This window comes from Aethalodelphis obliquidens, unplaced genomic scaffold (genome assembly GCF_003676395.1).
Source record: "Aethalodelphis obliquidens isolate GAN/ISIS:26980383/991018 unplaced genomic scaffold, ASM367639v1 scaffold1, whole genome shotgun sequence".
NCBI classification, from domain to species: domain Eukaryota; kingdom Metazoa; phylum Chordata; class Mammalia; order Artiodactyla; family Delphinidae; genus Aethalodelphis; species Aethalodelphis obliquidens.
The window spans coordinates 3548382-3559214 of NW_020837945.1; positions in this window are offsets into that span (position 1 = coordinate 3548382).

Consider the following 10833-nt stretch of genomic DNA (forward strand, 5'->3'; position numbering starts at 1 on the left):
CCGGGCCCTGCGTGCCCCTGGACTTACCACTTACGGGAGCCAGGAAGCGCCCTGTTTTGCTTAGGCTAGTGTGATGTGGTTGCAGCTCAGAGAGAGCCCTGAGCAACACAGCCTTTTATAAAATGGCATTTTAAGGGAATTACAGCTAATAATTGCCCAAAATAGAATCAGAACTGGCTGTTAATTAAGGCCATCGAGAGAGGAATGTTCTATATTTTAGACGTACAAATAAACCTTTGCGTTATACATTATTTCCCCAAACACTCTCTCCTTCTCTCTCTCTCTTTCTCTCCCTCTCTCTCTCTCACACACTTAGAGAGTGTTATGAGATGAAATCAATTTTCCCAGGTGCTAGGATGTCATTAAGTACTAGAGAGTAGTAATTTACTAAATGGTACCGTCTCGCTTTGGAAGAGTTGATGGAACTTCTAGAACAACACCTGGCTCACTTTCTCAGAGCAGGGGGAGAGCTCTGAGAAAAGGCAAGAACGGCCCAGGAGTCACCAGACCCCACATCCAGACCAGCTCTGCCACAGGGGGCTGTGCAGCCTTGGACAAGTCACTGAGCCTCTCTGGGCCACAACTTCCCCGTGGAGAAGTGAAGGAATTGGACTAGGTCCGTGCTTTTCCAACAGTCACTGCCCAAGGCTGGGGCCAGGTGGCAGGGCTGGAGGGCAGGGGGCAGAGCCGCAAGTCTCCTCCCCGCTCTGCAGCCAGGCGGCTACTCTTCCACCAGAATCGCTGGGCAGTGGGCTCCTGGGCTGAAAGCAGTTTGAAATCCCTCACAGTACATTATTCTCAAAGGCCTTTCCAGGCTGTGATGCAGTGAGTGGGGAAACTGACGGCTTAACCGTCAGTGCACCGGAAGACAGAATCAATCCAGAGAGAGTCGGTGATCAGCTGGGGGGCGTTGGCCTCTGCCTGTCTCTGGCCTAAAACACAACCGCCTGATTCCACAGTAACGTCATCACCCCATCCATGAGTGCTTCGTACATATGTGGTAAATAAAATACGAAACAGGAAGCCTTTGTTTTCTGTTTGTTTGGTTTTAGGAAGCTTGTTGAATTTAATTTCACATTTGAAAGAGAATTCTTTAGCTTCATAAAAAAATTTAGGTATGCATTAAAAATCCCTCTTGGGGATAAGTTTTTTTCCTATAATAGAAGGTTAAAACTAGCTGGAAGGGGGAAATATTATTTCAGGGGTTTTATTTATTTATGTGGAAATTTTTTTAAGCACAGTGTTAACATTTGTATAATTCTCCCAACATTTTAAGAATTAGAAAATTACAGAAAGGTCAGCAAACAGGGTAAAATCCATAATGCCCTGATTGTTCTAAATTCAAAACATGAGCAGAGAAATCTTTCCACACCCTCATTTTTGGAAGAACTCCCTGTAAGCCAGCTTTGTCTGTTCCTGGGTCACCCAGCCGCTTCGGCAAGTGCTCAAGATACAACTTCGAATCTGCAGGCGTGATTCCACATCCCAGACCACTATACAATCTGCACTGTTAAGCAGCCTCTGCTCTAGCTCAGCTGCAGAGAACTCTCTGCATTGATGAAGCTGCTCTGGGCCTCAGTTTCCCCAATGAAGTTGGGAGCGTTCAGGGCCACAGAGCCTTGAGCAGCAGGCATGGCCTCCAGGCCACTTCCCAGGCCGACTAGAGCTCATCTCAAAGTGACCCGCTCTCGCTTCCCATACCCACCCACGGGCACCTTTGCTCACAACACAAACACATCTGAGGCCTCCAGACACAATGACGTATCCAAGGGGGTCCTGGAAGGTAGCCAATGCCTGATTCCACCCTGAGTCCTGACCTGAGACCTGTTAAGGTCATGTCTTTGTTTTTTGTCGTTTTTGTTTTTTGTATTTTTTAACCAAGCCCAAATGGTTTTATTGGTGAATTCTACAAAATATTTAAGGGAGAAAGAATGCTGACTCTCCATAATCTCTTCCAAACAATAAAAGTGGAGGGAAGAATTTCTTTGTTGTTTTATTTTTTTTTCCAGTTTACATATACCTGCATCTATTCTTTTTCAAATTCTTTTCCCATTTAGGTTATTACGGAATATTGAGCATCGTTCCCTGTGCTATACAGTAGGTCCGTGCTGGTTATCTATTTAAAATATAGCAGTGTGTGCATGTCAATCACAAACTCCTAGATTGGAAGTTTGGGAGGTCATGTCTTTTTGAAGCGAGCTTCGGAAACCCATGTTTTCCTTTTCCCACCTGTCAAGGTTTGAATGGGAGGCTGATGGTGAGAGTGAGGGTAGCGGGGAGAAGGTATCTGTATAAGTAGTTAGAAGGTGGTGTGCACACCTGTCTGCCTGCTAAAGTGTGCTCCACCTCTGTTCAGTGTCTGTATGTCAGCCATCTCGTCGTTCCTTCATCCAGCAGGTCAGTTGGGAAATTAGCTAGTGGTAGAACATTTGTTGAACTCCTCCGGCCACCACAGGCACTGTGCTAAGGTTACCAGATGGATAGATACTCTTTCGGCTCTCAGGGACTTTATTGCCTAAGGTGGGAGAAGGACAAATAAATAATGACAGTGTAAAAACCCTGCAATCACAACACAAACTGTACATTCTGGAAGCAAGAAAAGAAGCAATGCACTTGTGTCATTTTGCATGAATGATATTTTTATTTGAAATGTATTTTTTTCTTTAAATTGTGATTTTAAAAGATCTGCTTTAGAAAATGATGACCACTTATTGTGGGATTCCTAATATGCATACAAGTTAAAGGTATGAAAACAGTATTATTACTGAGGAAGGGACGTGGAAAGGAGAGCACACAGTTGTAGGTTCTCACACTCTGGGCAAAGTGGTGTAATGTTATCTGAAGGTTAGACAGTGACAGATTAGAGATACAAGAGCGTGTAACACTAAAAACAGTAGCGTGAACAAACAGGGGAGCACAACTAAAAAGCCAGTAGTGGAGAGCAAATGGAATTCTAAATAGTACTCAGTTTAAAATGTTATGTATAATTTACAACAAATTTTAAAAAATACCCAATGCTCAGCTGATCAAATAAGGTAGGAAAAAAAAAAAAGAAAAAGGAAAAAGATGATAGATTTAAACCCAACCATATCCTAAATTATCTCAGCTATAAGTGGGCAAAACATTCGCACTTAAAAAGGCAGATATTGTCAAAGTGAATCAAAAAGCAGAACCTGAATATACGTTTCTACAAGAAACCCATTTTAAATATAATGACATAGATAGATTAAACGTAAAGGAATAGAAAAAGATATACCGTGCATATGCTATACATGAGACTAGCTGAACTAGCCGTATTCATATAAACAAACTAGACTTCAGAACAAGAACTACCACCAGACACGAAGGGTAAATTTCAGAATGATGATGGAATAAGTTCATCATGAGGATAGAACAATTCTAAATGTGTGCATACCTCATACAGAGCTTCAAAAATACATAAAGGAAAAGCTGACAGACCTAAAACGAAACACAGACAAACCAACAATTATAGCTAGACATTTAAATGTTTCTCTCTCAATAATTGATAGAACAAGTAGAGAGAAAATTAGCGACAATATCACCTTTGCTCTAGAACACAGTAACAATGCACTTCCCTAATTTACAGTTTCAGACACTCCACCCAACAACTGCAATATGCATTCGTTTCAAGTACGCATGGAACGTTCACCCAGAGAGACCATGTGCCAGGCCATAAGTCATAATAAATGGAGTGGTTCAAATTAGGTAATCTCCATTCTTTGACCATAAAGGAGTTAAACTAGAAATCGATAACAGAAAACTATGTAGAAACTCTCCTAATAGAAAAAGAAACTCTCCTAGATACTTGGAAATGAATAATGCATTCCTAAACAGCCCATGGGCCAAAGAAAACCTCACAGAGAAAATTAGAAAATGTTTTAAATAGAATGAAAATAAAATTATAGCATATCAAAATTTGTAGGATGCAGCCTAATTAGTGCCTAAAAGGAAATTTATAGTTTTCAAGGCTTTTATAAGAAAAGAATAAAGCCCTCAAATAATTGATCTAAGTTTGCAAGTCAAGACACTAGAAAGACAACAGTGAATTAAACCCAAATTAAGAGGAAAGGAAATAATAGGTGGAAATCAATGAAACACAAATAGAAAAACAATAGAAAATTCAATGAGAGCAAAAGTAAGTTTTTTGAAGACATCAGTGTAATTGATAAATCTCTAGCCAGAAAAATCAGAAATAAAAAAGGAGAAAAGACGTAAATCACCAATATGAGGAATTATAAAGAGAACATCAGTATAAATACTACAAACACTAAAACGATAATCCAGGAACGTTATGAACAACTTATGCCAACACAACTGATAAGTTACTTCAACAGATTTCTTGAAAAATACAAATTATCAAAGTAAATAAATAACCTGAATATTCTCATATCTATTAAAGAACTTGAATTTGTAGTGAAAAAACTTTCCTTAAAGAAAACTCTAATTCCAGATGGCTTCATTAGTGAAATCTACTAAACATTTTAGGAAGAAATAATATTAACTATGTATAAACTCTTTCAAAAATTACTAGCAGTCTTTTTTGGAGAAATTGGCAAGCTGATTATAAAATGTCATAAGGAAATGCAAAGCACCTAGAACAGCCAAAAAAATTTTTTTAAATGAATGAAAGCAGAGGACTTAGACTACTTGATTGTAAACCTCACTAAAAAGCCACTGTGACAGGACACTGTAGTTGTGTTGTTATGAGGACAGGCATAGACTCACGGAGCAGAATGCAGAGCCTATAATGTACCCTCACATATTCAGTCGATTAACTGTCAACAAAGATGCCAAGGAAATGCAATGGGGGATGGGATAGTCTTTGCAGCAAGGGATGATGGGACAGTAGGATGTCCATATGAGGGAAAAAAATGAACCTCAAACCTTACCTTGAATCATGTTTATCAGGTGTACTGTTGGCTATGTAAATTATGCCTCAGTAAAGTGTTTAAAGAGCTGTTTATTTGTAACTGATTGTGTCAGGATTAAAAATTATCCATCCTACTGAATCCTTAGTCTTACGGACTAAACAAACAAATGTTGATACACAAATTTTTACCTAGCAAAAAAATCCATCTTATTTTTTTAGTTGATATAGGAAGATATATGAAGGTCTAAAATGCACATGAAAAAATGTCATTAGTCATTAGCATGAGTCATTGGGAAACTCCAGATAAATCACAAGAGATCACTGCACGCCCACCAGAATGGCTAAAATTTAAAAGGATGGCGACACCAGTTGTCGGTAAAGATGTGGGACCACTGGAGCTCTCATACATTGGGAGGTGAAACAGTATAACCGCTATGGGAAGGTGCCCAACAGTGTCTTATAAAATTAAATGTACATCCACCCCATGAGACAAACTCCCCCTTAGATATTTACCCATAAGAAGCAAAGGCATCAAAAGGATTATATAAGAAACAGTGGGTTTGTCCTAATGCTGGAATCAGCTTGGGAGCCCATCATCAGGCCCATGCACAAACAAATGGTGGTACCTTCATACAATGGAATAATGCTCTTCAGGACAAAGGTCCGCATCACTAGTACATACAACAGAGTGGCTCTCAGAATATGATGTAGGAGGAAAGAACCCTTACACACAAGAGCACACACCATGCGGTTCTGTTTACATGACGGTCTAGAACTGGCAAAACTATCTATAGTGGAAAAAATCAGAACTGGGTTGCCTCAGTTGGGGGGGATGGGCCTGGGAAAGACCATGCGGAAACGTTCTCTATTTATTTTTTTAGATGTAGGGATTTTTAAAAATTTTATTTTATCCAAGTATTTTATTCAAGTTGATTTACAATGTTGCGTTAATTTCTACTGTAGAGCAAAGTGATTCAGTTACACATCTATATACATTCTTTTTCATATTCTTTTCCATTATGGTTTATCACAGGATATTGAACAGAGTTCCCTGTGCTCTACAGTAGGACCTGTTTATCCATCCTATATGTAATAGTTTACATCTATTAACCCCAAACTCCCAATCCATCCCTTCTCCACCCACCTCCCCATCGGCAACCACAAGACTGGAACTTTATTTTGATAGAGGTTTGGATTAGGCTTAAATTTGATACATTTGGCTGTTTAAAAATTTCTCTTAAAAAACCCATAAACTAATAATGAACTCTAATGAATGTTATACATGCTGAAGCACTTAATGTACTGATATCTACCACTTTAAAATGATCCCCAAACAGTCTGGATTAATAGATGGATAGAGGGATGGACAGATGTGTGATAAAGCAATTATAGAAAAATGTTAATTTTAGAATCTAGGGCAAGGGTTGGTAAACTTTTTCTGTAAAGGGCCAGATAGTAAATATTTTAGACTTTATGGGCCATACAGTATCTGATGCATCCACTCAACTCGTTCATTGGTGCAAGAAACCCGCCATAGACTATACGTAAATGAATGCATGAGCTTGTGTTTCCATACAATTTTATTGAGATGCTGAAATTTGAATTTCACATAATTTTCATGTATCACAAGATAATTGATACTTTTCTTCTTTTGATTGATTTTCAGGCTTTTTTTTTTTTTTTTTTTTTTTTTTTCTGTGGTACGGGGGCCTCTCACTGTTGTGGCCTCTCCCGTTGCGGAGCACAGGCTCCGGACGCGCAGGCTCAGCGGCCATGGCTCACGGGCCCAGCCGCTCTGCGGCGCGTGGGATATTCCCAGACCGGGGCACGAACCCGCGTCCCCTGCATCGGCAGGCGGACTCTCAACCACTGCGCCACCAGGGAAGCCCCCAGAATTGGGTTCTTAATGGTTAAGTTTATTCCATTTATATTTAATGACCCGACATGCGTTTTCTTCTAGTTCTCTGTATGTGTGTAGGTTATGCTTTCTACATATTAACCTACACACAGGGGCACCCGCGCAGAGGTTCCTCATAGTGTGGGCTGCCAGGTAATTCCTCACTCAGCCCCACTCGCTCTGCTTCTCGGAACCAGAGGTGGGTTTGGGGAAGCTCCCCTGCCAGCGCGTGGACCTCCTTTCCCTGCCCCTGCGAGAGGCCTTGCCTCTGCCACGTGTGCTTCCCCAGCCTTTTCAAAGACTTGCAGCTACCGGAGCCTCTCTTGTTTCTCCTGCACCATCACTTTCAACATCCCTTCCACCTGTCATGGCCTGAGGCCTCGTGTGCGGCCTCGTCTCCTTAGAGATGGAGTTTGTACTCTTGCCCTCTTTTCCCTTGTCCTTTGTGGCTCTCCCTGGACAGAAAGGCGGGGCGTGGGGGGTTGCTGACTTGGACCACTTTTTTTTTTTTTTTTTTGTAATTTATTTATTTTTGGCTGCTTTGGGTCTTCATTGCTGTGCGCAGTCTCTAGCTGCAGTGAGCGGGGCTACTCTAGGTTGCCGTGCACAGCCTTCTCATCGTGGTGTCGCAGAGCACGGGCTCTAGGCGCGCAGGCTTCAGTCGTTGCAGCACGCTGGCTCAGTAGTTGCGGCTCACAGGCTCTAGAGCGCAGGCTCAGCAGTTGCGGTGCACGGGCTCAGTTGCTCCACGGCATGTGGGATCTTCCCGGACCAGGGCTCGAACCCGTGTCCCCTGCATTGGCAGGCGGATTCTTAACCACTGCGCCACCAGGGAAGTCCTCGGGCCACCTTTTTTGAACCGGAAGTCTGGCAGTGCATTTCGAAAGTATATGAGCTCTAAACACCATTTACATTTTCACTGCATTAAAAAATTTTTTTTAGCTCAGAAGAAAGACAGTGTTTCCTTATTCTGAGAAAATCTAAAACCACTTTTTCGTATTGCCGCTTGGGTTATTAAAACAGGATGATCTGTAGGTTAAACATGATAAGGTTCGTGAGTCAATCCAATTTTTGATAATGAACAAAATATGACTAAATATAATCTCTCAGCACGAATAAGTAAAACAAACATCAGAGTCTCCGAGTGAAGAGTGAGCTAAAATAAACCATCGCAGTTTAAATAGCATCGCACAAGGAAGCTCCTTGCTCGCAGAGACTCCGTTTTACGACAGCAAGACACAGACTAAAAGCAGATTAGTTTTAAGCACGACCTCAGAGAGCTACAGTTCTTTTTGTTCACAATTTGTACATGTTTCCTGCTTGTCTACCCAACACCAGACAGTGTCCATCCAGGACATTCTCGAAAACACATATGTCCACCACCTCTTCTCCCAAGGTTCTCATCGGTGTTGCAACCTGTGGCCTCTGGTTTCACCTGTAATTCTGCCCACACGAAACCAAGGTCTGGGAGTCAAACGAGTCAGTTTCTTTCCCCTTCGTCTGGTCACAGCTCCTTGACTTTGGAGGGATGCCCTTGACCACTGACTGCTGTGGGCAGGAATAAGGGGCCATCCGTCAAAGAGCTCTGGCCCCTGGCCAGGGTGGGGCTTGGACACAAGCTGGCCAGTGGAGCTCTCAAGCCTGGGACCCTGACCAGGGTGATGGAGGGGTGGGCACAGTTCCTCCCAGGGGCAGTGGCCTGGACCCCTGGGGCCGCCTGGAAACTGCCCCTTCTAAACTTTATTCTTTGGCTGTCCCACCAGTTCTGTGAGTCCCTGTATCCTGACCAGGCTGGCTGATCGCTAGCTCCATCCTTGTTCCCAGAGACCCACAACAAACACCAGGGCCGGCCGTTAGGTGTCCTCCTGGGCGAGTCTGCAGATGGTGGCTGGGTTTCCTACTGGGTTAAAGATGGCTTACACGCCAGGGACTGGAGGGTGGGGCGGGAAGTACTAGATGCTAGCTTTAGGGGAAATGGGTGGGTACGTGTGAGATCTTTCTGAGTTACTTCTCATAACTGCAAGCGCATCTACAGTTATCTCAAACGAAAATTTTTTTAAATAACAGAAGGTCATCACCCTCCGTCACTAACTGTCCACCAGGCTGCCCAGCCCCGCTCTGAGCTGTGGCCTCACCTCTACTGCGCTGGGCAGCGGGCCGGGGGCTCGGGCTGCTAGCCTAGCTTCCAGCCACACTCCCCTGAAGCCTCTTCCTCCCTCCCCCCTCCCCGCCCCCCTTCTCAGTTCAGAAGCTGGCAGTGCCCCCTTGTTCTTGCCACTGCCCAGGAGTTGCCCCCAATACCCCCTCAGCACCCCTCCCCTCTCCCCACTTCCTGCCAGGCAAGCCTGCTCCTTGCCCCACTGGCTGAAACAAAACCTTCCTTTAAACTAAGAACATCTCTAGCAGCTGGTTTTTCCTTTGTCTTTCAAGGCCAGACTCCCTATGAAGCAATCCCCCTGCCTCCACCCTCGATCTAACCCAGCCACCTGAACGCGCCCCCTCAGCTCAAGGCCCCTTTGCAGAGTCCCAGCTGCCCCTCTGTTCCACCTGCAGGGCAGCCTCCCCCCTCTCTCCCTCCCCTCCCCTCTCCCCTCCCCTCCTCCCCTCCCCCTCTCCTCTCTGAACCCTTCCCTGCCCCTCCCTCCATCTCTTCTTCCTGCCCTGTCCCCTCCTCACAGGGCTGTCCTGAGTCTTTATTTTTTCCTATGAAAAACAAATGGGAATAATAGAGGCTTCCTGCAGAGACCGTTGGAGTGAGGCGATTATAACCGCAAGTATTTTGAAAACTCAGAGGGGTTGTGTTTGGTAGTGTTTATGCAAATGGAAACAGCCTTGTGAGCAGGGTGGCAGTTCAGCTGTCGTGGCCGCTGGGGGTGGTGTGCGCGCCTGTGTGTGTCTGCGTGTGTGAGAGGTACCCTGCTGAATAAACAAACAACCCGGGTAACCCCTGCCCACGAGTTGGTGCTTCCTCAAGCCCATCTCTGATTGGAAGCAATTCGAATTACATTTGCAGTCGTGGAAAAATCTGGCACTGTTCCCAGCCAGAGCTGCTCCAAGAATGCTTCTTGCCCCTACTTACGACCCTGAATTTCTTTGGATTGTAAGAGAATGTAGCTCCTGTGGCCACAGGAATCTGGTCTCACCCCGGAGACGCGTGAGGGCGTCTGGGAGAATCCTGCAGCCACGCAGAGCGCTGGTGCGAGGCTGCTGTGCCTACGACTGGCAGGCCTGTCCCCCCGCTGTCTCCCCATCTGTGTTTCTCGCCATCTCTCCTTCCTGACTACCCCGGGTCAGCAAGTTTTCCTGGCCTAAGGAGAACCGCTTTCCCGCCGCTTCCCAAGTCCAGGAAGGAGCCGAGAGACCTGCTCCTCGTCAGTTACCTAAATTACCACCTGCCTCGCTGGGCTGGCATTTCATGGGTCCGTCCTGATGGGAGGATGGACAGACGGCAGGGAGGCCCACAGCTGGGAAGTGGGTCCTCAGGGACCCAGTGGTCCTGCAGGCCGCCCCGCCCTTTCCAGGTGGGTGCCTCCGCCTGGGTGTCGGGCAGGGACAGTAGAGGAGCCCCAGTGAATGACAAGGACAGAGCAGGTTACAGGGCGTCCCTTGGGAGCTCTGCAGCCTCAAGCCAGGCCAGTAACTTGCAAACGGCACCATGGTCAGGAAGTATTTAGCGGTGGTCTCAGAGGCTGGGTCTACCAGGCTGTCCTGGCGCTGACGTTCACCAGAGACAAGCCTCAGGCCCCCATCTGTAAAATGAGTGATCTGAGGGTCGCCCACGCGGGCTTGCGTACAAGGAGAGGGCCCGGCCCAGCGCCTGGCACGGCAGGGTGCCAGCCAGTGCAGCCGAGTCACCGCCACCTGACTTGGCGTCTCTCCTGGGATCCCATCTGGTCCCTCCTTCACCTCCACCCATCACCCCGCCCACCAGGAACTACACAACCTCATGAAGCAGGTGAGGCCCTGCTGCTTTCATCAGCGCTTCCCACCAGCTGCCCCAGTTGGGGAGGGGAGGGGAGGGGAGGGGGAGGGGGAAGGGGGAGGG